Below are 26,095 nucleotides of genomic sequence, written 5' to 3'. Positions count from 1 at the left end.
AAATGTTTAAGCCTGCAATGAAACCATCATTTGGCTGGTTCATAAGTCTTGATTTATGGAAAACCTAAGTATTTTTGCCTCAGTGTAGTAGCCTGGATTACTTTGATCTATTCTTCCCGCCAGGAGCTCCACTGTTGCCTGCCGAACAGTTGATGAAGCATTCCACATGCAAACCCACTTTATGATGATGAATAACAATTTTTCCCTACGTCCAATCAAAATGTGGTCTTCGGCAAAGTTGTAGCTGGAAAAATATCAAATGAGAAGAGTGTGTGCACTTTTCCATAGATTATTATGACGAAGAGATAGAGGGCTGAACACAAAAGGTTGGCGTTTTCCACAGTAATCTCCATATATACTTCAAATGGCGTGTGCACAGTCAAATTACTTCCAAATCACTTTAAACTTTGGAAGGATGCTATTTACCATAATAAAAATCGTTTAAGCAGAGGGGAGCAAAAATTTCAAAATTTGCATCACTCTAGTGCATATAGCAGTTATTACTTAAACGTATTTGAAACCTGGATCTAAACTCAAAAGAGATCCTAGCTTTTTTGTTTATCGTAATGATCGACTTGATGGGGCATGTGGGTGAGTTGCAATCATCATTCATAGGCGTATAAAACATCAACTGTTCTCGTCATTTGAAAGTAATGTTTTTGAAACTTTAGGTGTTTCTGTTGAAACCCAGCTTGGTAAATATACTTTCATAGCTGCCTATTTACCTTTTATCCAGAAGGTCAGGAAGTTAACTTGTCCAAGCTCTCCACAGAATTTCTTTCAAGAAACCCCGCAAAGGTTAATTTTAGAGTTTTTGATAAAATTCGATCACAGATTTTTTTTTTTCCAATATTCAACGATCGACGAAGGTAAACAAACATTGTGCCGTCAACCATTCCAAGAACCGACATTTGTGTGAGTGCAGTCATTTTCGCATCTGTCACTGGCAGTGTTGCCAGTTAAGCGGCTAACATCGATAACGCTGTAACGCTTGAGTGACGCTTGAAATTCGATTACGTGTTTTTAAATTGACAGTTGACATTATGGAAATTTGCAACAGCTGCGCAGTAAGCATGACCTCGTCTGAAGTGGTGTGCAGTGGCTTCTGTAAGGCAAATTTCCATTACAAATGCGTCCACTTGTCGGAGTCGTTATATAAGGATATTTGCGGAAATGCTTTAGTCTTCTGGCTTTGCAAGGGATGTTGCGAAATTATGAAAAGTGCTCGTTTCAAGAATGCTATGACATCAACGCATGCAGCTTCTCTAGAACTTCGAGATGCATACCAGAAGGTGGTTGAAGATTTGAAGGCGGAAATTAAAAATAGCCTTTTGGCCGAGTTGAAACAAGAGATCCAAGGAGGATTCAACAAATTGTCTCCTGCTATTCTTTCACCAGTCCCACGTCGTTTCCAGTTCAGGGATCGGAACACACCCAAGCGAACTCGTGATGAAGAATCCGCACAATCTTCGGAGCAACCATCGAAAATATTCTGTGGCACCGGCCAATCAGCTGGGAGTACATCAGAAGGACTGGCGGCGAATGCTGACAATAAGTTCTGGGTGTATTTAACAAAAATATCACCCGAAGTGTCTGAAAGTGATGTTCAGTGTCTTGCTCAGGATCGACTACAGACTGCCGACGTTGTTGTGAAATCGTTGGTACCTAGAGGAAAACCGCTTTCGATGTTGTCGTTTGTATCCTTCAAGGTTGGTGTACACAAGGATCTCAAATCAAAGGCTATGGATCCTGCTACCTGGCCAGAGGGGATACAATTCCGTGAGTTTATCGACCTCAATAGCAATGTTCGGAATTTTTGGAGACCAGCGCTGCGCTTAGATCCGGGAGCAGTAATGCAGCCACAAATCGCTCTTCAGTTGTCTACGTAGAAGAACATCAGTCCGTACTCCAAAGTCGTCCATCTTGCTCGGCAAACTCATCTCCGAATTATCTGACGTTGTATTATCAGAACGCCAGAGGCATCCGTACTAAAACAAACGAGTTGTTCTTGAGGCTTTCGTCATGCGACTATGATATCGTGGTCCTCACAGAAACATGGCTGCACTCAAATATATCCAATTCGGAACTCGCTACAGGCTATTGCATATTTCGTTGTGATCGGAGTTCGGCCAGCAGTGACCTTCAACGTGGTGGCGGAGTTTTAATTGCGGTTAAAGCCTCTCTCAACTGCAAGTCTGTGGCATTGCAAAACTGCGAGAACCTCGAACAGGCTGTTGTATGCATTGAACTCCAGAAGTCGTCGATCTATGTATGCTGCATTTATCTACGTCCCAACTCGCATGTCACTCTCTACTCTGCACACTCCTCAGCAATCCAGTGCATATGTGAAGGCATGTCGGAAGTAGATACGATCATCGTCGTGGGCGATTATAATCTTCCTCGTCTAAGCTGGGAAATCGACGACGATATTAACGCATTGCTGCCCTCTAACGCATCATCCGAACAAGAAGTCGTCCTAGTTGAAACGATGGTAGCTTCGGGATTGCACCAAATCAATAGCTTGCAAAACACGAACGGCCGAATACTCGATTTGGCATTCGTCAACGATGGTGATGTTGAGTTAATCAAACCGCTGGCACCTCTCCTCAGGATTGACAACCTCCATATGCCGTTCGTTCTTCGAATCAACGCAGAAGATTATCAATCGCAGTACGTTATGGATTCGAATCAAACACATGACTACGATTTTCGTCACTGCAACTTCGCGGATCTCAACACCGCCATCTCCTCCATCGATTGGACTACGCTGTTTCACGGTAAGACAACAGATGAGACGGTACGTATGTTCTATGATACTCTGAATGAGATTCTCAGCGAAAATGTACCGCGAAGACGTCGTAGATGCCAACCAAGTACCCTTGGTGGACTTCCGAATTACAGAACTTACGGAATGTCCTCCGGAAGTCTCGTAGGCGTTATTTTCGGACAAGAACGGTTGTTAATTATGACAATCTCCGTTCAATAGAAAATCGGTATAACGAATGCCAAACGGAAGCATTTCGGGCCTATATTTCACGACTGGAGACGACTGCTAAACAAGACCCCTCTTCGTTCTGGAACTTTATTCGTAACCGCAAACGCTTAAATCGGATACCAGCTGAGGTGACACACAATAATTGTTCCGCTAACTCTCCTGAAACATTAGCTGACATGTTTGCAGATTGCTTCGAAAACGTTTACCGTAACAGCTCGCCACCGTTTATTCCCGATAACCTCAGGCAGTCTCCTGTGTTTGATATTAACTTCCCGCTGTTAGAATTAACTCAACACGATGTTTCATCAGCCTTGAATGAACTTGATATTTCCAAAGGACCAGGAACCGACAATCTTCCTCCAGTGTTCCTAAAAGAATGTTCCGCATCTCTGCAATTGCCTTTATGCATTATTTTCAACAGATCGCTCCGTGACGGCACTTTTCCGCAGCTGTGGAAAGTAGCTTCAATAAGTCCGATTTTCAAATCTGGTTCCAATCAGATTGCCGAGAACTACCGCGGCGTTTCCATTCTGTGCTGCGTGGCTAAAGTCTTCGAAAGCTTAGTTCATAACGCTCTGTATGCAGCTGCTCAACCGTTAATTTCAGATTCGCAACACGGTTTTGTTAAAAAGCGATCAACCACTACGAATCTGATGTTGTTCACTGATTTCGTATCGACGGCCCTCGAGAACAGACAACAAGTTGATGCCATCTATTTCGACTTCTCCAAAGCTTTCGACAGAGTTCCACATGATCTCGCTGTTGCGAAGCTGAACCATCTGGGATTTCCACGCTGGATTACTGATTGGCTCCATTCATATCTGACAAACCGTGAGGCGTTCGTCAAAGTAAACGGAGCAAAATCTCGAAACTTCGCTATTACATCTGGCGTGCCTCAAGGTAGCGTCCTCGGGCCACTGATTTTCGTGCTGTTCGTGAATGATCTCTGCTTCCGGCTTAAATCACCAAAAGTGCTGTTTGCCGACGATCTGAAAATTTACAGAACCATTTCGTCCCTTCTCGACTGCTGTGCTATTCAAGCCGATATTAACGAGATTCAGCTGTGGTGCGTTGAAAATGGAATGGAGCTGAACATCAAGAAGTGTAAACAAATTTCTTTCACCCGACGCCAGTCCCGAATCGACTTTGAATATTTGGTGGGCCCAGATATCTTGGAGCGCGTTGAATCCATCCGCGACCTTGGTGTCATAATCGATTATAAACTGCAATCCAACGAACATATCAGCATCGCCACTGCCAAAGGATTCGCTGCCCTCGGATTTATTCGACGTAGTACGAAACATTTTCAGGATATCTACGCTTTGAAGTCGTTGTACTGTGCGCTAGTTCGAAGCGTTCTGGAATATGCCGTCTGTGTGCGGTCTCCACATCATACTACGCAGATCATCCGAATGGAAAGAGTTCAACGTAGCTTCGTTCGGTTCACTCTTCGCCAGTTGCCTTGGGCAAATCCAACTGATCTGCCGGATTACAGAAGCCGGTATAACCTCATCGCTTTGGAAACGCTCTCTGCCAGACGTACAAAACTACAGAGACTGCTTGTTTTCGATCTGATTGTAGGAAATGTCAATTGTCCGTCGCTGTTGGAAAATGTGTCCCTGTATGCTCCGTCTCGTCAACTACGTGAACGTAATCTGCTTTTTGTTAGACGCCATAGGACTTCATACGGTTTTCACAACCCTCTAGATAAATGTTTTCGTGCGTTCAATAATGTGAGTGTTGTGTTCGACTTCAATATTTCAAAGTTTGTTTTTAAAAATAGAATAAGGAACTTAGAGTAAGATACAGTCTGGGGAATTTATTTTTAATTCAAGACGGTGATAAATAAATAAATCCTGACATGAATTTTTAAGCCATTTCATCTACGTTTGTTTCAATGAATTGCCCTAAAAATTCCTCAAGATGTCATTCGAGTGAATCTCCTAAGAACATTTCAAGTAATTCCTTAAATTCGAGCCGTGTTTTATTATTTAGTTCAGGCCTGCCCAACCTTTTTTGCATTTTCCCGACATAAATGGTTGATGAGTTCGCAATAATAAACCAATATGAACAAAATTAGTCTTAAATGAAAGCTTTTTAGTATATCTGTCTAATCTATGCTGAAAAATTAAAATTTATATCAAACTCTTTGCTACCGATGCAATTAGGTTCAAAAAATGGTCCGGCCCGCGGGTCGGACGGATTTTTCGCGTTGCTTGCATCGTTAGCGAAGAGTTTGAAATAAATTTAAAATTTTCAGTATAGATTAGACAGATATACTACAAAGCTTTCATTTGAGACTAATTTTGTTCATATTGGTTTACTCTTGCGATCGCACTTACCATTTATGTCGAAAAAGAGCCAAAAAGGTTGGGCAGGCCTGATTTAGTTTATCTAGAATTTTCTCCAGCATTTCATCCAACGATTACCGGAGTTCTTTAAAACAATTTATATTGATTTTTTTAAAATCATTTTTTTTAGAAATTTCATTTATGTTCTCACGTCAGGTCACACTACAGCAATTTCGTTTACAAGAAATCATCCGATCATTCTTACACATTTTTTAGGAATTTCATCCTATGTTTTTAGAAAACCTTATTCATCAAGGGTAAACATACAAATTTTATAACTGAAGTTACCCTAAGATTTGCTTTAGGAATACGTCAGGATTATTTTTACAGTTTCTCAGCTTTCTGAAAAATTTCATTCACATTTTCTTGGAGAAATGCATGAAAAACTCCTGGAAGAAAGTTGGAAAAAAAATGATAACTCCCTTGAGAAATCTCTTAGAATTATTGAAGGAATTTCCAATGGAATCTTCAGACAAAGAAATCAAAAGAATCACTGAATGAAATCTTGGAGGACTAAGGAATTTGTTGAAAAATATATCTGAAATAATATATGAGGGGATTTCTGATTGAAGCCCTGAGGTTTCTTGTGGCATTTTAAGGAAAAATCCAGGTTTTATTTTAAGATATCCAAAACAAATTTTTCGGGGAGTTTTCATGGGATATAATCACTAAATAAAAACCTGAAGAAAAATGAAAATCTCTCATGTAAAGCTATCTAACATAAAGAAATTTGTAATGTCTGGAGAAATTTTCAAAAAAAGTTTTAGAATTTTTTTTAGAGAAATGTCTGGTTGGACCACTTTTTTTCTGCTGATTCCTGTTAGGTTTCTTTTTTTATTACAGTTTGACTCTTTTTGGCCTCTTTATGGTTCCTATTTAGTCGGCAAAGAGCGAAGGTTGCGTGTCATCTGCAATAGACTGCAAGAAAGTTTGGCTATTTTTATTCATACTTACAAAAATGGAAGATTTCTCCTAATGATTCGAAAACTTTAAATATTCCCACACAAACTAAGAGCGCGTTTATTTGAAACCTTGAAGTAGACATGTTGTCACGACGAAAGGGGTTCCAATAAATTGGTTTGATGAAGTTAAGTATTTAGGACTCATAATAGACACAAATTTAACTTTCAAAAACCACATGGAAGGAAATCAAGCCTTATGTAATAAATATGTAAAATGTTTAATCCATCTATTAACAGAAATTCAAAACTTTGTCTGAAGTACAGGCTTCTGATCTTTAAACAAATTTTCAGGCCAGCCATGTTGTATGCTGTGCCAATATGGACTAGCTGTTTTAATACTAAGAAGAAAGCTCTGCAGAGGATTGAAAATAAATTTTTGAAAATAATTCTGAAGCTCCCTCCCTGGTATAGTACCAATGAGTTACATAGAATACCCAATGTTGAAGCATTGGAACAAATGTCGAATAAAATTATTAATAATTAGAGACAAAAACTGTTGCAATCTTCTATTGTCACGAAAAATGCTTTATATATTTGGGTTAAGTTAAGTGAAGTTATTTGATGTCGTTTTTCTTACTCTTATATAATAATAATAGGCAGATGACATCAACTCACCTGTAAAAACTCTGAACTGCTACAGAAAATGAAATATTATATGTTGTACACACAACGTTAACAAAAACTTAATTTCGTTTCACCTAATTAGAATGATAGTGTTACCCAGCAAAAAAAAACCTTGATAGAAGAAATTAAATAATAATAAAAAAACACTTTGTTGAAAACCGGCTTTTTTCTAGTAGGGACGTAACTCCAGAGAGTAGAAGAAAAACACAAACACTGGTTAATATGTGGATGAAATGTTTGAAAAGCTAGTAGTAAGGAAACTAAAAAATACTTTTTCATAAACACAATACCGAACCCCAATACAGCCCTGCTAATCAGTCTAGAAGGGAAAAGGCTACCACCATGTTTGCAGCTCATCATGTTCGCGTGCCTTGATATCACAAGTTGTCCGTGCCATTTTGAAAGCTCGACCATTTAGAAATGTGCATTACGCCATTTGAAGCGAAACAAAATGTCACTTCAGCGCTAATGGCTGTTTTATTCCCGAAACTCTGACGGGTTGAATATTCCTGATAATACCAACTGACGGGACTTCAACGATGACGGCGACGACGACGCATAGGATTTGGAAATAATCCGTCCAACCGAACATTGTTTTTTTTTTCCTTTGCAGTCAGGAAAAGCAGCACAGAAAGGCTTTGATTAAATATTCATCGCGAGGAAAATTGGTTCCCCTGATGGAGCCCTCGGCAATACACATGACAATCACACCAGAACCCGAACAAAAATGTGTGGCAAACGAATACCATATCACGGTATTAAAATTTGATAGCAGCATACAATAGTGTGTTCTTCAAAATAAGTAATAAAAGACAAAATACAAAAAAAAATCAATTCCATGAATTTCTATGGAAAATGCTTCTTATTCTTCTTCTTGGCATTAAGTCTCCACTGGGTCAGAGCCTGCTTCTCAGCTTAGCATTCATATCTCGCGGAACATTACTAAAGGACCTATGTACAAATGAGAGATTCTCTCCTCTCTCGTTCTCTTTCGATTATAACAGTGGAATACTAAAGATTTTGGGAAGTTTTTCACTATAGATCGAAAGTCAATTTCCTTGACTAGCGTTTCATACAAAAAACGCAACAGAAGAGGTTAATGTGATTCAGTTATTAATGAAAGAGAAAGTAAACAAAGAGAGCCTCTCAATGTTAGATAGGTCCTTTAGTAATGTTCCGCGAGATATGAGCCTTCCGGGATTTGAACCCAGACATTTTCAGCATTATTTTGCTTTGTAGCCACGGATGGATAACACCTGGGTTATAACAAATTGAAGTATCTTAATACTAAGTGCATGACAATATGTTTCAAAATATTTTCAAGAGAGCTGTAAATTATTTAGTTCCTTCCATTTTATTCATCAGGTCTTAATTATTACTTATATAATGCAAGTGAAAATTAAGTCGAGGTATTACAAGCTTATCCTGGTATGTGGTTGTTCTAGGTTTGCTTCTTTCTTCCGATCGGGAAGAAGGCTTTCGTTCGAGTGCCAAGAGTGGATAAATGGGCAAACAGAGAGTGCTACAGAAGATAAAAATAAATCCCTTGCCATGGCGAAGGGCGATGAAGGGATGGATATGCAGTGGATTCTGAACACGGAGATGGAACTGGTTGGTCTTCAGTCAAAAGTGCCTGGGCTGTCAGTATACTTGAGATGGGTGATGGTACCAACCAACAACACTTAACATTTTGTTTTATTTAAGTTGTATTTAAGTTCTAAAGAGAAACCTTTATTTAGCATCATTTTTCAAAAAATCACGATCTACATTGTTTGTGAAATGTGTTACATTTTTACACGATATGTACATGTAAAACTAAAAAGGAGCCTAAATATATATATTTTCAATATAAGAATGCCTGATTGAAAAAAAAACTCAAGAATTCAATTTGAAACAAATGATTCGTGAAATATATTGGATGCAAGATTATTTAAGTGAGAATAGTCATGGATCTCGACTGATTATTTTCTTTTTATTTCTCATGAATGTTCAGTTCTTTTTATAAGAACACAATTTAGTGTGAGCGATTTTAAGCGTGGATGCAGATGTCTCTTCAAGGCAAACGGACGTCTCTTCGAGGTAATGACGCATGCACTTTTGAAGCCATATGTACAAGTGTCAACATGCATAATACATAAAGTTCCAAGGACTTCGTTTAGATAAGCAAACTAATGCAAAACGCCTTGGTGGAAAATATTTCTTACATTTTTCAGAGGCAATCCACTTTCAGAACAGTACAACTCAGAAAAATGTTAGTATGCCGTTTCTAGTGGTCACTCGATAAGAGAAGTCAATTTTCGACCATTGCCATTCAGTACGATTCAACATAACGGGCACATGTGATAGAATTTGATGGCTTCGCTGTACGAGGATTTATTTCTGTCGTAGGGATGTGTGTTTTGTTTTGCGGTTCATTCAATCCTGTTTCAATGGAGGGCTTTACGATGTGTGGGGCTTTATGTGTTTGGGCGATAAATGGGATTCGCTTTGAATATTGCTCGGATTGAATGAGAAGTGCTACATTGTTAGCTTTGATACTTGAAATTGTTTTTTTTCTCTGTCTGATTGTTTTTACTATTCACCAAAAACCTAGCAAAGAATGGACCTTCTTCAACCTTCTGATATCGCCAACAACTAGCAAAGCCATATTGACGGTGTCTGAGTTCAACAGGAAATAATCAGAAGCTCAAGGCTAGATCAAAGCTAGCGTCACACAATCAAATACGGAGAAAAATTATATTAAAAACATACAAATTTTAGTTGATTTCAATCAAAATCCAAATTTGAAATATGCCAAAACAAAATTTTGTTTGAATATACAATGTACATAGCTTAAATCAAACTAAATCTTTAGGTTATATTTTTTTATTGTTTTCCAGTGAAACTCAACCAAACTGGATTCGAAATAAACAAATTATTGGTTGTTCATTGTGACAGTTGTAAAGGCAATCAACAATGTATATTGTTATAAGACATTATAAAGCAGAGCCGAATAAAATACCTACATAAGTATTAGCGTATTAGTATAATTAAGTATTAGTGATGTCTGAGTTGTTTTTTATAGCAGTTGAACGCTTTTTTCGAGGCTTTTCTTTGTTTTTTTCTTTTTGGTCATAGTGATGGAAAAAAATGATGATCAATCATTACTGTGAAAATATTCATGTTGTTTTTGTTTTCTGTGTGAAAATACTCAAAAACGAAGTGATACATAATTTTACTCGAACCAAACGCAGGGTAAAGGGGAAAGACGTGAGAAGAGGTATGGTAAACGCCATATTGAAAGCCGTTTCTGGGGGTGGTACGTTTCGCATAAGGACGTTTGGCATAATGGATACTTGACATAGTGAGAATTATATGGCTTCTTTAAAATGCTATTTGTTCTTGTATGAAATTGCTCAATGCGAAACATCCATTATGCCAAACGTCCTTATGCGAAACATCTTCATACGAGATGGCTCACCCCCGAAATATATTTGCTAGTTTTTCATTTAATTTCCACTGTTTGCTGTTTTAGGATGAAAGCAGCAGCATGTTCAAAACTAAAACGAAGTCATCCAGTAGGAGACATTTCCATGAGGATCACGGAGTATTATGATATACAAAGTTTGAACGAGCTACTTATTTAGAATTAGAACAATACATTGCCCTCCTTGGGCATGGGCATTTTAAAACTTCCCAGATTACTGCTCCCGAATTAGTTTTTTTCTATAACTTTATTGGACATACATCTTAGCCCTCTTTTTCATGGTTATATGAAAGTTTCACCTAGCAAACTATGTAAAATTCAATCCGCCTTGTCAAACTCTTTCCCCTTATGGTCCCTGTTTTACTGAGAATTAGCAGGTCAATGGAAGCCGAAGCGATGAATAATATCGTTTTGATTTATTTTACGGACACTTAAGGCCTTAGTGAAGCATAAATCATCAAAAAGTTTATAAAATAAACCATTCTGTATGATTTCTTCGCGTTATCGAACCTTCAAAATACTTAACTTTCGAATGGTGGGTGAAGATTTCGGTTCCGCATGATTCTTATTTCGTTTCATGATTCTTATTCCGGACGCTTCCTCTCTTTTGCCTCATATTCCGAACATTTTGATTCGAATTCCGGACAGATCATGAATATCACAAATAGAAAAATCAAATCATCTATTGAAATCGTCAGGCTATATTGGATTTGTCCGCCATATTGGATTATATCGGAAAAACTGAATTTTCATGGTGTTCACAACCACCGATTTCAAAAGTTTTTGCATTATTGGAAATCTGAGCTAGTTTTACACAAATGGAATGGAAAAAGTTCCACTTAAATATGTTATGAGCAGAAAGTGTGGGTTCGATTCCTGTTTCAGTCCGGAAAACTTTTCTTCATGAACGTATTCCGACTGTGGCACTGGGCGTTGCATGCTAGTCTAGTTGTCTAGTGTAGTGCTTCCTTCAAAGGACATAACCCTGCTCAAAATAAAACAAATATAAATTTAAAAAAAAAACGTCCAATGAAAGTATTAACGTGTCAGCGTTTATAAAATAAACGAAATTCAATAAACCGATCATGCTTAAAACAACCTAATGTGTTATTTAAAACAACTATAATAAATAACTGGGTGAAATAACAAAAAAAAAAAACTTAGTTATTTCTCAAATCCTTTTGTTAAAGCAACCAAACACCATGTTTGTTTCAATGCAATTAAAATCTTTGAAAGAACAATTTCCTATTTTTAAACAACTTTTAGTTTTGGTCAACAACAAATATTGTTATTATTTCAAATTGTTTTTTTCTCTGAGTATTATTTCAGAAAAAATATCAAATCCACTTGGGGACCATGAATTATTTTAAAACCTTCAAGGTCATTTGGTTCCGAAGGAATACCAAAATTCCTTGGTGTGACGACGAGAGCCCCCCGGCGCTACATCATCAAGATTTACCACAGGGAAGTGAAGGCGTGTCGGCATATGTGTCGGCAGACGGGAATGAACCCTCTACAGCGGAGTAGTGATAAGAGAAGAAAATGTAAACATAATCGAACAAAAAGATCTATTGCAGTATTGAACACATGCAGGTCTAAAATTTCTATAATTCATGCAAATTAAGTTCTTAAATCTATCAATTTGTTCCTAAATTTATTACTATTATGTACAATTGGTTCTGGTGAACAGTGAAAACTATACAGTAAGTGAAATACTTTATTATCACGATAATTTGTTAACTAAATGAATTTGTTTCTATGTACAGCTTTCTACTTAACCTAAATTTGATAAAACCTAAAGGAGAATAGTACGGCAAAACTGATAAATTTGTGAGTAACACTATTGAATTATTTATAAATTGTAAAATCCTAAATTGCAATAAAAATTCTAGCTAAAGCAGTTCCCAAACAACAACTACGAGTTCTGTGGGGCGCTAAGAAAATCAGTTGTAACAAAACCTTTAGAAATTTATCACACTGGAGCGTTCCAGAGCAGCAATGGCAGGAGCCGGCATGGATGATTCACAAAGCGAAAGGAGCTGTGCCACTTGCAATCGACCGGATTCAGTCGATGATATGGTTGCTTGTGATTCATGCCAGAAATGGTTTCATTATTCGTGCGCGAAAGTGGATGCTGGCGTCAAGAATCGTGAGTGGTATTGTTCCATCTGTGTACCTCTGCTGAGAGCTAAATCTGCTGAGGTGTCGGAGCAACTCCAAGGTGTTTCTGCTGGTCAAGCCAAGTCCGATGTGGTACCGAACGGACAGTCGATGCTGGCAGTTCCAGAGAAGGAGTCTAAGAAGAGCGGTAAGTCTACAGTAGGTAGTAAGACGTCCAGGAAGTCAAAGAAGACAGTTGGTGAAAAAAGCGTTACATCCAGTGTGCGTGCACGTATGGCTATGGAGCTGAAGGTCCTGGAGGAACAGCAACGTATCCAGGAAGAGGAGTTAGCGGCGGAGAAGGAGTTGAAAGATTTGCGGTTGAAACATGAGCAGGAATTGCAAGAGAAGCAAAGGGCATTTGAGGCACAGAAGCTTGCGGACGAAAAGGCATTTTTGGAATGGAAGATGTCTGAAGAACAGGAGTATAGGAAGCAACAGATGGCAATTAGGAAGCAATCGTTGGAGGAGAAGGTGAAACTGGTGCGGCAAATGTCAGAACGTGGCAGTAGTGCTACGAGCGGCATAACAAGTGTTCCGGATTCGAGGGAGAAAGTAGAGAATTGGCTGGAGATATCAGGACAGCAGACAGCGGGAAAAACTTTGGAATCCACGTCAGCAGTTCGTCCAGCCGTGAATACTGAAGAAGAATCCAGAGGACTATACAATGGCGCCACATCAGCTATTCCCAAGACCAACGTTGGCACTCCCCTTGTGAACAACAGTGACTTGCCGATAAGAACTGTTTTTCTTCCGACGCAAACTGGAACTTTTCCTGTTGTAAGACAACAGTTGGCCGGTATGAACCTGGAGGAAGATGGCAGGCAGGCGGAAGGGAACATCGGGTTCAGGGACTCTAACGTTCGTGCGCAAACAGAAACTCGTCCACAGGGTATGTCTAACAACCGTCAAGAGGAGTGTTGGTCCAATAATAGACCTAATACTGGCGTTCCAATGGCCGGCGGTGGGCGTCGTGTAGCTTTCGATGTCGAGGATTTTGACGGACCAACGAATCGGCAATTAGCGGCGCGTCAGGTCATGGGTAAGGATCTCCCACCATTTTCGGGTAGACCGGAGGAGTGGCCACTATGGTTCAGCAACTTTCAGCGTTCGACCACTACCTGCGGCTTCTCAGATGACGAAAATCTTATCAGATTGCAACGCTGCTTAAAAGGGGAAGCACTCGACACTGTGAGGAGTAAATTGCTTTGCCCTAGCAGTGTACCTCACGTGATTAGGACGCTGGAAATGCGTTATGGTCGGCCAGGTACGCTGATTCGTGTAATGACGGAACGTATTCGCCAGTTGCCATCGCCCAGGATTAACGATCTGAACAGTATCATCGAGTTCGGATTAGCAGTCGACAGTCTGGTGGAACACTTAAGGAATTCAGGAGAGCAGTCCCATCTGGACAATCCATCCCTACTTCACGATCTGGTTGCTAAGCTGCCGGTCGACTATCGCATGAAGTGGGCGGCGTATAAAAGTTCACTACGTCATGCAAACCTTACTGATTTCGGCTGCTTTATGTCCACAATGGTAGAGTTAGCCTACGAGGTTGCAGATGACTTTGTTCCTGTAAAATTCAACAAGACAGTTAATCAGTTGAAGCCCAAGGAGCGAGCGTTTCTGCAGGCACACTCTGAATCTTCTGCACCTGCCAGTAAAGATGTCCCGAGTAGCAGTATTAACGAACGAACGGCAAAGAAAACCTGCGTTGCGTGCAAGGCGGAAGGACACAAAATCGTGGATTGTTCCAGATTCAAGCAGATGAACATCGATGAGCGATTCAAAGTGGTGCAGCTGAACGGGTTATGCAGGACGTGCCTAAATCAGCATGGAAGGTGGCCGTGTAAGTCGTGGAAAGGTTGCGAAATACGAGATTGCCGGATGCGGCATCATACCCTTTTGCACTCCACCAACGGGACAACAAACGTGGCTGTTTTAACCAACCATTTGGGAGAATTCCAATCGCTGGGTGGTCCACTCTTCAGAATCATTCCAGTCACTCTATACGGAAACGGCTGCCAGGTCAACGTCTTCGCATTCATCGATGAAGGATCTCAGCTGACTCTTCTAGAGAATACCGTCGCCGAGAAGCTTGGAGTCGAAGGTCCTATGGAACCACTTGGCCTACAATGGACCGGAAATATCAAGCGGAACGAGTCAAAATCCCGGCGAGTCACTATGGAGGTTTCTGGCGCTGGATCAATCAAAAGGTTCCTACTTTCTGACGCTCGGACTGTGGGTAGTCTGCTGCTTCCATCGCAATCAATGGACTACGGAAACCTGGCGGAGAAATATCCGTACCTGCGAGGATTACCACTTCAAGACTATTCGAACGTATCGCCTAAGATCCTCATCGGTCTTGACAATTTGAAACTCACTGTGCCACAGAAGATTAGGGAAGGTGGATGGAAGGACCCAATCGCGGCAAAAAGCCGGCTTGGATGGAGCATCTACGGATGTTCGCAGGCGCCAACGATGTCAGTAATCTGTGGGTTTCATTTTGGAGGATGGACCGATCCGGATCAAGAGCTCAACGAACTAGTTCGCGACTTCTTCACCTTGGAGAGTGCAGGCGTCACAGGTCCACCGCGCCTGTTAGAATCAGAGGAGGACAAAAGAAGCAGAATGCTGTTAGAAACAACGACTCGCAGAGTCCCAACCGGATTCGAAACCGGCCTCTTATGGAAGACCAATGATGTGCGATTTCCGGATAGCCGAGGCATGGCTTCTCGCAGACTTCGTGCACTGGAAAGAAAGCTCGTCAACAAACCCGAGTTACACGAAAATGTCTGTCTTCAAGTTCGACAGTATGTCGAGAAGGGCTATGCTCATGTGGCCACCAAAGAGGAGTTAACGCAGACGCCCCTCAATCAAGCGTGGTATCTGCCATTAGGTGTGCATCAGAATCCAAAGAAGCCGAACAAGGTTCGTCTGACGTGGGATGGAAAAGCAACTGTTCAAGGAGTGTCACTCAATTCGGCTCTTTTGAAGGGACCGGATATGCTGTCCTCACTACCAGGAGTACTCAGCCACCTTTGCCTGTTCCGCGATGCATTGACAGGCGACATCAAGAAGATGTTCCACCGCATACGTATCCGTGAAGAAGATCGCCAATTCCAGAGGTTTCTGTGGAGAAATGATGTCAGCCAGGATCCCGTCGTGTACGTGATGGATGTTGCGACGTTCGGGTCCACCTGCTCCCCTTGTTCAGTCCAATACGTTAAAAACCTCAACGCTAGCGAGTTTTCAGGAGAGTATCCACGGGCTGCGTACGCAATCAACCATTACCATTACGTGGATGACTACTTAGACGCGAGGAAGCGATCAAGGTCGGAAAGGAGGTGAAGATGATACATAGCAAAGGCGGGTTCGAGCTGCGCAACTTCCTCTCGAATGACGCCGAGATAGCTGCAAGAGTAGGAGCAGAATCCGAGGAGATCGACAAGTCCTTGTCGCTGGACAGGCCAGAAGGTGTTGAGTCGGTACTAGGAATGAGGTGGAATCCCGGAAGTGACTGTTTCACGTACGATCTAACCATGCGTAGCAATCTGGCGGATATTGTCAAGGAGGGTCATATTCCGACTAAGCGAGAGGTCCTTCGAGTGGTTATGAGCCTTTTTGATCCTCTTGGGCTGATTGCGTTCTTCCTGGTGCACGGGAAAATCCTCATGCAGGACATATGGTCTTCTCGAGCACATTGGGATGACCAGATCAACGAGGACTTGAACTTGCGGTGGATCGAATGGAGCAGTCTTCTGCCTCAGCTTAACACAGTCCAGATTCCCCGTTGTTACTTTCCCAAGGCTGAAGCGGATGTGTATTCCACACTTCAAGTACACGTATTCGTGGACGCTAGCGAGAAGGCTTATTCATGTGCGGTTTATTTCCGCGTTCTAGGACCAGACGGCCCTTTAGTCTCACTCGTTGGCGCGAAATCCAAAGTGGCGCCACTAAAAATGTTGACGATTCCACGCCTGGAACTTCAAGCCGCTGTCCTGGGAACTCGCCTCCTGAACAGTGTTATTTCCATGCACGGCATTCCAGTTTCACAACGATTTTTGTGGTCAGATTCGGCGTGTGTACTGTCATGGCTTCAATCGGAACAACGCCGGTACCATCAGTATGTCGGATTCCGTATCAGCGAAATACTTTCGTCCACCGAAGTAAACGAGTGGAGGTGGATACCTTCTGAATTGAATGTGGCAGACGACGCCACTAAATGGGGTTCCGGGCCGAAGATTGATACAAGTAGCCGATGGTTCGTAGGGCCGGAGTTTCTCCAACTGCCGGAAGAAAACTGGCCACGTAGCTGTAGCAACCGTTGGACTACCGAAGAAGAACTTCGCTCCTGCAATGTGCATGTCAACAGGCCTGAACTAGTGGACGTAGCCCGTTTCAGCCGATGGGAACGACTTCATCGTACGATGGCATACGTCCAGCGATTCATACACAACCTTCGGCGATCTCTTCGTGGTGAATGTTTGGAAAAAGGTGCTTTGATGCAACAAGAGCTGAAGAAAGCGGAAGAAATTCTCTGGCAGCAGGCGCAGCGAAGATTCTACGGTGTCGAAATCGGACTTCTGCAGGAAACTAGTGGTACACCGGCAGCTCAACACGCTGCTGTGCCGAAGTCAAGCAGTATCCATAAACTGTGGCCGTTCATGGACCAGAACGGAGTGGTACGCAAGCGAAGTCGTCTTGCGGCAGCTTCTTGGATAGCGGACGAAGTTAAATACCCTGTGATTCTGCCAAGAGAGCACCCGATTAGCTTCCTTCTAACGGATTGGTTCCACCGTCGCTTCCGCCATGCCAACCGGGAAACAGTCGTCAACGAGATGCGGCAACAGTTTGAAATCCCAAAGCTGCGATCACTAGTAGCAAAGGTATCCCGAAGTTGTATGAAGTGTCGTATCCGCCGAGCCATGCCTCATTCGCCGCCAATGGCACCGTTACCCGAAGTGCGACTCACGCCCTACGTACGTCCATTCACCTTTGTTGGCGTAGATTACTTTGGACCTGTATTTGTGAAAACGGGACGTAGCAATGCCAAACGGTGGATAGCATTATTCACATGCCTAACTATACGGGCCGTGCATATGGAGGTGGTGCATAGTTTGACAACAGAATCTTGTGTCATGGCAGTCCGACGGTTTGTCTCCAGGCGAGGTTCTCCGGCGGAAATATATTCGGACAACGGGACGAACTTCCATGGAGCAGAGAATCAACTGAAGCGAGAAATCGAGGAGCGTAATCATCGTCTAGCAACAGTATTCACCAATTCTTGCACACGCTGGATGTTCAATCCTCCTGGTGCCCCACATATGGGAGGGGTGAGGGAAAGGATGGTCCGTTCCGTAAAGGCTGCGATCGGGACTATTCTGGAGACTCAACGTCGACCGGATGACGAAGTATTGGAGACGGTGATACTTGAAGCGGAGGCAATGATCAATAGTCGTCCGCTGACATATATTCCACTCGATTTCGCGGATCAGGAAGCCCTAACCCCGAACCATTTCCTGCTTGGAAGCTCCAGCGGGGTGAAACAGTTACCGGTCGAGCCTGTAGATTACCGGTCAACTCTGAGAAGTGAATGGAAGCTCGCGCAGTATCTGGTGGACGGTTTTTGGAAGCGTTGGCTAAAAGAGTATCTGCCAGTGATTTCGCGGCGTTCCAAATGGTTTGCCGAAGTGAGAGAGTTGAAGAAAGGGGATTTGGTGTTCGTAGTGGACGGAATGATCAGGAACCAATGGCTAAGAGGAAAGGTAGAACATGTTGTGTGCGGTACAGATGGAGGAGTACGTCAAGCATGGGTGCAGACGGCGACCGGAGTACTTCGCAGGCCGGTGGTGAAGCTGGCCTTAATCGACGTCATGGAGGAACGTAAACCACCCCTCGAGAGTGCTTTACGGGCGGGGGATTGTGACGACGAGAGCCCCCCGGCGCTACATCATCAAGATTTACCACAGGGAAGTGAAGGCGTGTCGGCATATGTGTCGGCAGACGGGAATGAACCCTCTACAGCGGAGTAGTGATAAGAGAAGGAAATGTAAACATAATCGAACAAAAAGATCTATTGCAGTATTGAACACATGCAGGTCTAAAATTTCTATAATTCATGCAAATTAAGTTCTTAAATCTATCAATTTGTTCCTAAATTTATTACTATTATGTACAATTGGTTCTGGTGAACAGTGAAAACTATACAGTAAGTGAAATGCTTTATTATCACGATAATTTGTTAACTAAATGAATTTGTTTCTATGTACAGCTTTCTACTTAACCTAAATTTGATAAAACCTAAAGGAGAATAGTACGGCAAAACTGATAAATTTGTGAGTAACACTATTGAATTATTTATAAATTGTAAAATCCTAAATTGCAATAAAAATTCTAGCTAAAGCAGTTCCCAAACAACAACTACGAGTTCTGTGGGGCGCTAAGAAAATCAGTTGTAACACTTGGGAACCGACGCGTGAAATACTTGTGAGGATTTTTTAAAGAGTTTTAATGGAAGAAAGTTTTGAAGATATTAGTGAAAACATCCAGAAGCAACACTGATAAAAATGTTAGCTCTATTTGTTTGAGAAATTCTGGAGGAATTCTTGGAGAATTTTCTTGATTTTAATCTTCTTTAATTAACTCTGAATAAAATCTAGAAAAAGTTAAATAAATTAACTCATTACGAGTGGTAAAGATGGATATATTATGGGTGAAATTATGAAAAAAATCCACGTGCTCGGCTGAGATTTGAACACAGGACTCTTGTATGCTAGACGAGCGCTTTACCGACTAAGCTACCGAGCCACTTGGTGACCCAATAACTTAGATAGCTACAAGTTTCGAATTAAAGTCCCCACAGATCACGCGGACCCTTTTCAACAAACCCACATTCATCCATCTCATTTACAACATTTCGATTTATGTTGTGTTGAAACTGTTTGCCTATCATACCTACATCGCTTCCACAACAATTGTATTGTCGAAGAGTATAGATGCCATCAACGTGTCGTTTGCATTCAAAAAGAAACTCGGAAAAACTTAGAGAAATACTCGATGGAATTTGTGCTTCCAAGAAACTGGCGGAGAATTTACTGGAGACATTCATTTAGTAATAGCTGGAAGAATCGTGGCCGTGCGGTTAGTGTCGTCAGGCAATGAGCGTATCGTGTCATGGGGTGTGGGTTCGATTCCCGCTGCAGCCATTGAAACTTTTCGTCGGGAATGTTTCTCGGCTGTACCATTGGAGCATGCTTGTCCGTTGTCTAGTGTTAAGTTACAGTCTGTGCAGCTAAATGGCTGAAGACGGTGTCCGTGTCTTAAAGTAATAGCTGGAAGAATCTGTGAAAAATAATATATATAAGAAGATGTGAAAAATAATATATATAGTAAGATTTGTTTTTACAAATGTTCAGAAAAAAGGATTGACCCCTGAAACAATTCAGAAAACACATTGGAAAACTGTGTAAAGAATATATGAAGAAATCATCAGAGGAATTGCTGAAGGAATCCAAGGAAAACTAAAGTAATGTTTTGGAATACACTAATAACTAAGCATAAGGGAATAGTTATTTCTTTTCTATATTTATTGACGAGATTTTCAGCCCTGGGGTAGTTTATCTCGGAACCAACGGCTTAATTTCTCTGGGATCTCTGGGAAAGGATTTGGTCCAAGGTCCTCGGCGTGAGAGGCGTGTGTTCTAACGTCCTCAGAATAATTGTTAAAGGAGATCTTTGAATTTATTTATTGAAAAAATTAGGATAGAATCTCTGGTAGAAATCTTAGAAAATAACTTAGAGGAATACTGAGAGAACTTTAAGACAAATATCTAGAGGAAATCTGGACTCTCCTACAGGCAAACCTCCATTAGGTACAATATCGTCATGCATGGGCACACGGAAATATCTCAGTCATGAAACAGAAATCCTTTAAAATGCTGTTTCGACAATTATAGTACATAAAAATTTCGTATTAGTATGGTTCTCTGAATTTTTATTTTACATATGGTAACATCAGGGGGGCTATACGCATCGCCTACCGTTCATGGTTTGTGAGTGTGTTAGTGTGCCTCACAACGCTGTTAGACATTCCGTTGGTTGAGTTTTGAAAATAATCAGCGTTTTTTGCCTGGCTAAGCCCGTGTTTTCGACCCGTGCTGTTTGAGCCGGCCCACGTGAGAAATGATTGTTAGGCGAGCTTCGTTCGTTGTTGACAGCCGTATACCCACCCTGGGCAACATAGGCGATATATCTCTAACGCATTCTATAGGTGATGAGGATCTTTGAAGAAATTTCTGCATGCATCTCTAAACATAGCTCTAAAGGAGTTCAAAAAAGAACTCTTTCAAGAAGTCATAGAAAAATTCTTTGAAAAATCCACAAGAAGTTTTTTGAAAGAATTCTTAAATAAAATGCCACAAACAATCTCAAAAGTTTCTTACAGACTATTAACAAATGAGTCAATAGAGAAATCCGTACAAAAATATTGGAACAATGCTTGAACGGTTTCACATTGAAAAGGGCGGATACGTTATAGAAGTCGAGGAGGTACCCTAGGCACAATTCCAAAGAAATATTTGGTCAAATACTAACTACTTCTAAGAAGAATACCTAATGAAATGTTTGTTAGAATCTATGGAGAAACTGCTGATAAATTTTTTAAAGAAATTTTCTGAAAATTCCTCAAGGTGTCTCTGGAGGGTTTTTTTTCCACATAAATTCCTTGAACGAATTCAAATAATCCTTGAAAGTGTCTCTTGGGAAATTGGAAAAAATGAGAACTTATGGCGGAATCACTGAAGAAATCTAAGGATGGATTCATTGAATATTCTTCTGAGTGATTTCTATGTGAATCCCTAAAGGCACGTATGCAAAAATCCCTCGAGGAGCTTTTGTAGTGGTTATTGGATTGCTGAACCTGTTCCTGAAGAATTGTTGGTAGAATTCGAGCAGGTTTTAAAAGTTTATGTTTGTTCATGTTCGATACTTTTCAGATAATCCTCTTAATATGGCGAAATTATTGTGAATTCAAGTACAGTTGATCTCACTACTTTCCTGCACTGAAGTATACAGTACGGGAATAGTCATTACGCAACTGAAACCAGTGCTGTAATGATTCATTACGCAACGCTTTCTCATTACGCAACTGTTTTGAGTTGCGTGATGAATCATTACACAACAATTTTTCAGGAACTGTAAAATTATGGTGAATGCATTCTGATATAATTTCTGAAACCCTCAAGTGGTCTTCCACGAAATTGCAAAAAAATGTTGTACGTAACTCGTCGCAGAACTCGATTTTCACAGCACTCGTTATAATTATGCTACTCGGAAAGACTCGTAGGATCAATCTACGACTTGTGCTGTAAAAATCATCATTTTGCAACTTGTTCCTTAAACTACTATTATGCAAGAAGCTGCAGAATAATGATTTTTACAGAACAAATCGTACATTTATCCAACGAGGCTTACCGAGTTGAACGATTATGAAGAGTGATGTGATAGTAGTTTACGGAACAAGTTGCAGAATGATGATTTTTACAGTCGTTAATAGGGTCCTAAAGCCCTGTCTCAATTGTATTACCAAACGCTTAAGTTTAGGGCAGAAACACATGTTTACCGAATTTTTAAATGATTTTCATTGGTTTAAGTACAAAAAACATTTTTTTATGATTTTTGAGATTTTGTCACACCCCTTGGTTTAAACTCGAATTTTGGGTATATTTTGTTTTCCGTGTCCCTTTCGAAATGTCAGATAGGAACAACCCCAGTGTTAAAACTATATGCCCTGTGGCATTTTTGTCGAAAAAGTGAATGTCAAACAAGATCACAAGTGTCAAAGTTGATATTTGGAACCATTTTTAAAATTGAAGTTAAAAAATGATATAGCCGTTATTTGAGCGGGAAAACTTGCTAAAGTAGTTGCAAGAACACGCTCTTTCGTATTATTGAATAAAAACGAGAATTCATTAAACATTTTAGGACCCAATTGCCTTGGCTTGCCGAGTAGGATAATTACGACGAGTGCTATAAAAATCTAGTTCTGCAACGAGTTACGTACTATATTATTTGCAATTTCGTAGAAGACTATTTGAGGTTATCAGAAATTATATCGGAATGCATTCACCATCATTTCACAATTTCTGAAAAAAATTATGTTATCATTCATTACGCAACTCAATGGGTAATGAGAAAGCGTTGCGTAATGAGAAAGCGTTGCATAATGAGAAAGCGTTGCGTAATGAGAAAGCGTTGCGTAATGAGAAAGCGTTGCGTAATGAGAAAGCGTTGCGTAATGAATCATTACAGCTTTGGTTTCAGTTGCGCAATGACTATTCCCGCACTGCATACTTCAGTGCAGAAAAGAAGGCCGTTTCATGATAGATTGGCGTGCTGAAAAACAGCCTATTACGATGAGAAATAGCAAAAAAAAAATGAGTTCAACAACGATGCATACAACATTTTTTTCAATTCAGTAGAAGATCTCTTGAGGGTATTATAAATAATACCAAACTACTAATTTTGTAATGAGTGTATTTTATATGCTAACTGTGTTTTTGCTGAGTATTCTTACTCTTACAACCCAGCTTTGCTTTCCAATAAAACAATGTTCTTGAGAAATATACACTATTTTCATTTTCTATTGGATCCGATAGACATACATTTCGTTAAGCCAAAACAACGGTAAGCAATCTCCGAATCTAAAATGTGTAGATCGTACCTGTACAGATAAAATGCAGACGAAAATAATTAAATGAATTACACTTACGTTTTCAAGCTTAATCTCCAATCCAAGTATCACATTCAAGTTTGTAGTTTTCCATCCTCTGTGTGTATGCGTGCCTGTAGTTTATCTCACGTTCAGCTATGGCAAAGCTAGTGTCTCGAAATGTCCCTCGTCGTTCAACCCTTCCCTAGTTTCAATTTTATTGCACCTGCTTCAAACGAGGAGGCTTTATTTACCGATGGTAGAACAAACAACTAACAGACCATGGAAAGAGCTCAGCCTGCCGAATCGGTAATGGGAACTTACTTCGTTAAATCTATGTAGGATACCAAAATAAACTTTAAACGGTATCGCACCCTGTATAAAATATTATACGTTGAATTTTCGTACACGATTCATTTGAATCAAATGCTGAATTGAAAACTCGGTCGGATGTGGTGGAATTTCCGTTCAAGAAACAAAAATAATTACACTATGATTCCGCTTTGGTCCGTACATCCTTACCCCCCTCACACTTATCAGCCTATACAACCACACACTACTATATAATTCACCCCCCGGATCGAAATACCGAAGCGTAGAAAAGCTTTGTAAAAACACCAATCCCTATCACGCACAGAGAAGAAAGAATCTTGAAAGGATTATTCTGCATTTGTTCCTTAATTATCTCTACCATCACATAAACCGAACGAACAATCAAATTCCAGTTATTTTAGGCCACCATTAGAGCCCATCAATAGAGGAATTCACCTTCGTAATCACTAGCAACTATTCGAAGTCTTGGGAAGTTATCCGGTAAACCGTCCACTTTACGCAAAAGATGAAATGCAAACTAGCTGTCTGTCTGGTGGTGGTGTTTGTGTATGACGGCCTCGGAATGCTATGCAACCAACACCAGAAGCAAGCATCTCCCAACTTTGGTACCCAGCGAGAGCGAAAATCCCGTCGTCAAGCGAACAGACACGCAGCCTCCTGATAAACGGCTAAGGGTATGGTTTTCCACAGAGTTTCCATCTGCACAATGATCGGCACAAGAATTGGCCAAAACTAAAAAAGGGTTTTGAGATTTTTTTTTTCATTTTAAACTATATTTTAAATGAAGTTAATTTTTATAATACTTGAGTGGAAATCTTGATAGGCAGCAAAAGGTTTTCAGCGATATTTTGAGTCATCCTAATACCCTTTCCTTCGCACATATTTGAACCAAACCTAAACAAAAAAATAACAACATAAAATGTTTAAATCAAATTGAATAGCATATAGAAAAATATTTTTTATTTTTTTGAATATTTTAGCATCTAGATACAGCCTTTATCTTATTGCTTAAACACACAAAACTGTTCAAAATGTGAAGAAATTCAAGACGTATGGCGAAATAGGTAACCACTATGGCCATAACTGGTACACCTACCCTATATAATTGTTTATTTCATAAAACTTACATGTTATGTTAATAGTCCCATTAAAAACATGGAAAAAATGGCTTGGAAGCATGGAAAAAATTGCCTGAATTTTGGCTTCTCCTGTCAGGAATAAAGAAGTAGTGGATTGATTAATTACTATTCTTCAGGGAAGTAATAGGTAACAGAGATTTCAAAAGTTGAAGGAAACAAGTTTATTAAGATCATATATTTTTTAGGAATAAGACGAACTAGTTTTAGCCAAATTTAATTTATGTGCGACCATTGTGCTTTGATATGGCTCTCTCATTCGCTTCTCACACTCGGGACGGAAGTGAGAGCTTTTTCGCTCTCTCGTAGAGGACAGAGGTCGACGACGAGGGTTGATAACGGTACATGCGCGGTGATGATCCAGTGTTGGTCTTTAGCCTGTTTAGAGGAATGCTGATTGGATGGGGTGACCAAATTATCAGAATGTATTGAGTTGACATTGGATTCTAGTTTGGTTACCCTAAACGTGGAAGCTTCCATCAAGAAGCGTACAGCAGCAATAGTGAACGAGAGCTTGTTACGAGAACATAAATAGTAAACACTATAATGGTCTGAGTGTTCCATGAAATGATTAAAGAGAATATGTCGTTCACACTTAAGCGATAGCTTATGCCAGTAATTTGAAGGCGGTTTTTTCTTAGAGGTTGAGTATTATTTTAATTGGATTTCATTTGTATACTGTAATTAATTACACGGCTGCCGCTAATTACACAGACGGATTCATATAATCATATAATTATTTGTTTTCATATGGAAAATTCTACTTCTACTTGCATGAAACTGCCTTAGTTAAGTTTAGTGAATCATCTATTATGCCAAACGTCCCTATGCATAACGGACTTCGGAACGTTTTCATGCGGAGTCAGTCATTCCCGACTGTACCAGCAGGTGTTGCATGCAAGTCCATTTCCTAGTATGATACATTCTTAATATGGGAAATTTTGCACTACAATCAGTAATGAGTCGAAATATCTATGAAAAGATACTGAACTTAAAAATATTCTCCGGTTAGAACTTTCAAATATGTGTTCATGCAAATTACGCAAACCGTGCTCTTGGAAATGTAGGTTAATATCATAGCAGTTTCTTTTTTGTGTTTTTTTTTTCAGGCTCAACCCTGCTCGAATCTGTTATAATTACTTCATTCAATTGCATTTCGCCAAGAAATTTAACACAAGTTTTGAATTGACTTTATGTTCAACAGTTGAAAATCAAAATCATCTCAGAACCATATTTTACATTTTTCAGTTTTTAAACAAAGACATTGCTTAGATGGCATTTTCGCTTCAATCGCTTTCGCTTTCTATTTATGATTTTACAGTAACCACAAAGGCGAACCAATTAGTATGCATGT

The 26,095-nt window shown here is 40.3% G+C and overlaps 1 protein-coding gene across 2 annotated transcripts in view; it reads right to left on the bottom strand.

Moving 5' to 3' along the window:
- Window positions 1-26,095, bottom strand: part of LOC5568868 (myb-like protein A) — a 397,347-nt gene that overhangs the window by 293,816 nt on the left and 77,436 nt on the right. Inside the window, exon 1 of one of the 2 annotated variants that reach the window (XM_021842691.1) lies at window positions 24,041-24,136. The exons of the other annotated variant lie outside the window; for it this stretch is intronic. The gene's annotated coding sequence lies outside the window, so the exon portion shown is untranslated. Of the gene's footprint in view, window positions 1-24,040; window positions 24,137-26,095 lie in introns of those variants that run through there. 2 annotated transcript variants of the gene reach the window in all.

Source organism: Aedes aegypti, chromosome 2 (genome assembly GCF_002204515.2).
Source record: "Aedes aegypti strain LVP_AGWG chromosome 2, AaegL5.0 Primary Assembly, whole genome shotgun sequence".
NCBI lineage: Eukaryota > Metazoa > Arthropoda > Insecta > Diptera > Culicidae > Aedes > Aedes aegypti.
This window is presented reverse-complemented; position numbering and strand designations above follow the sequence as displayed.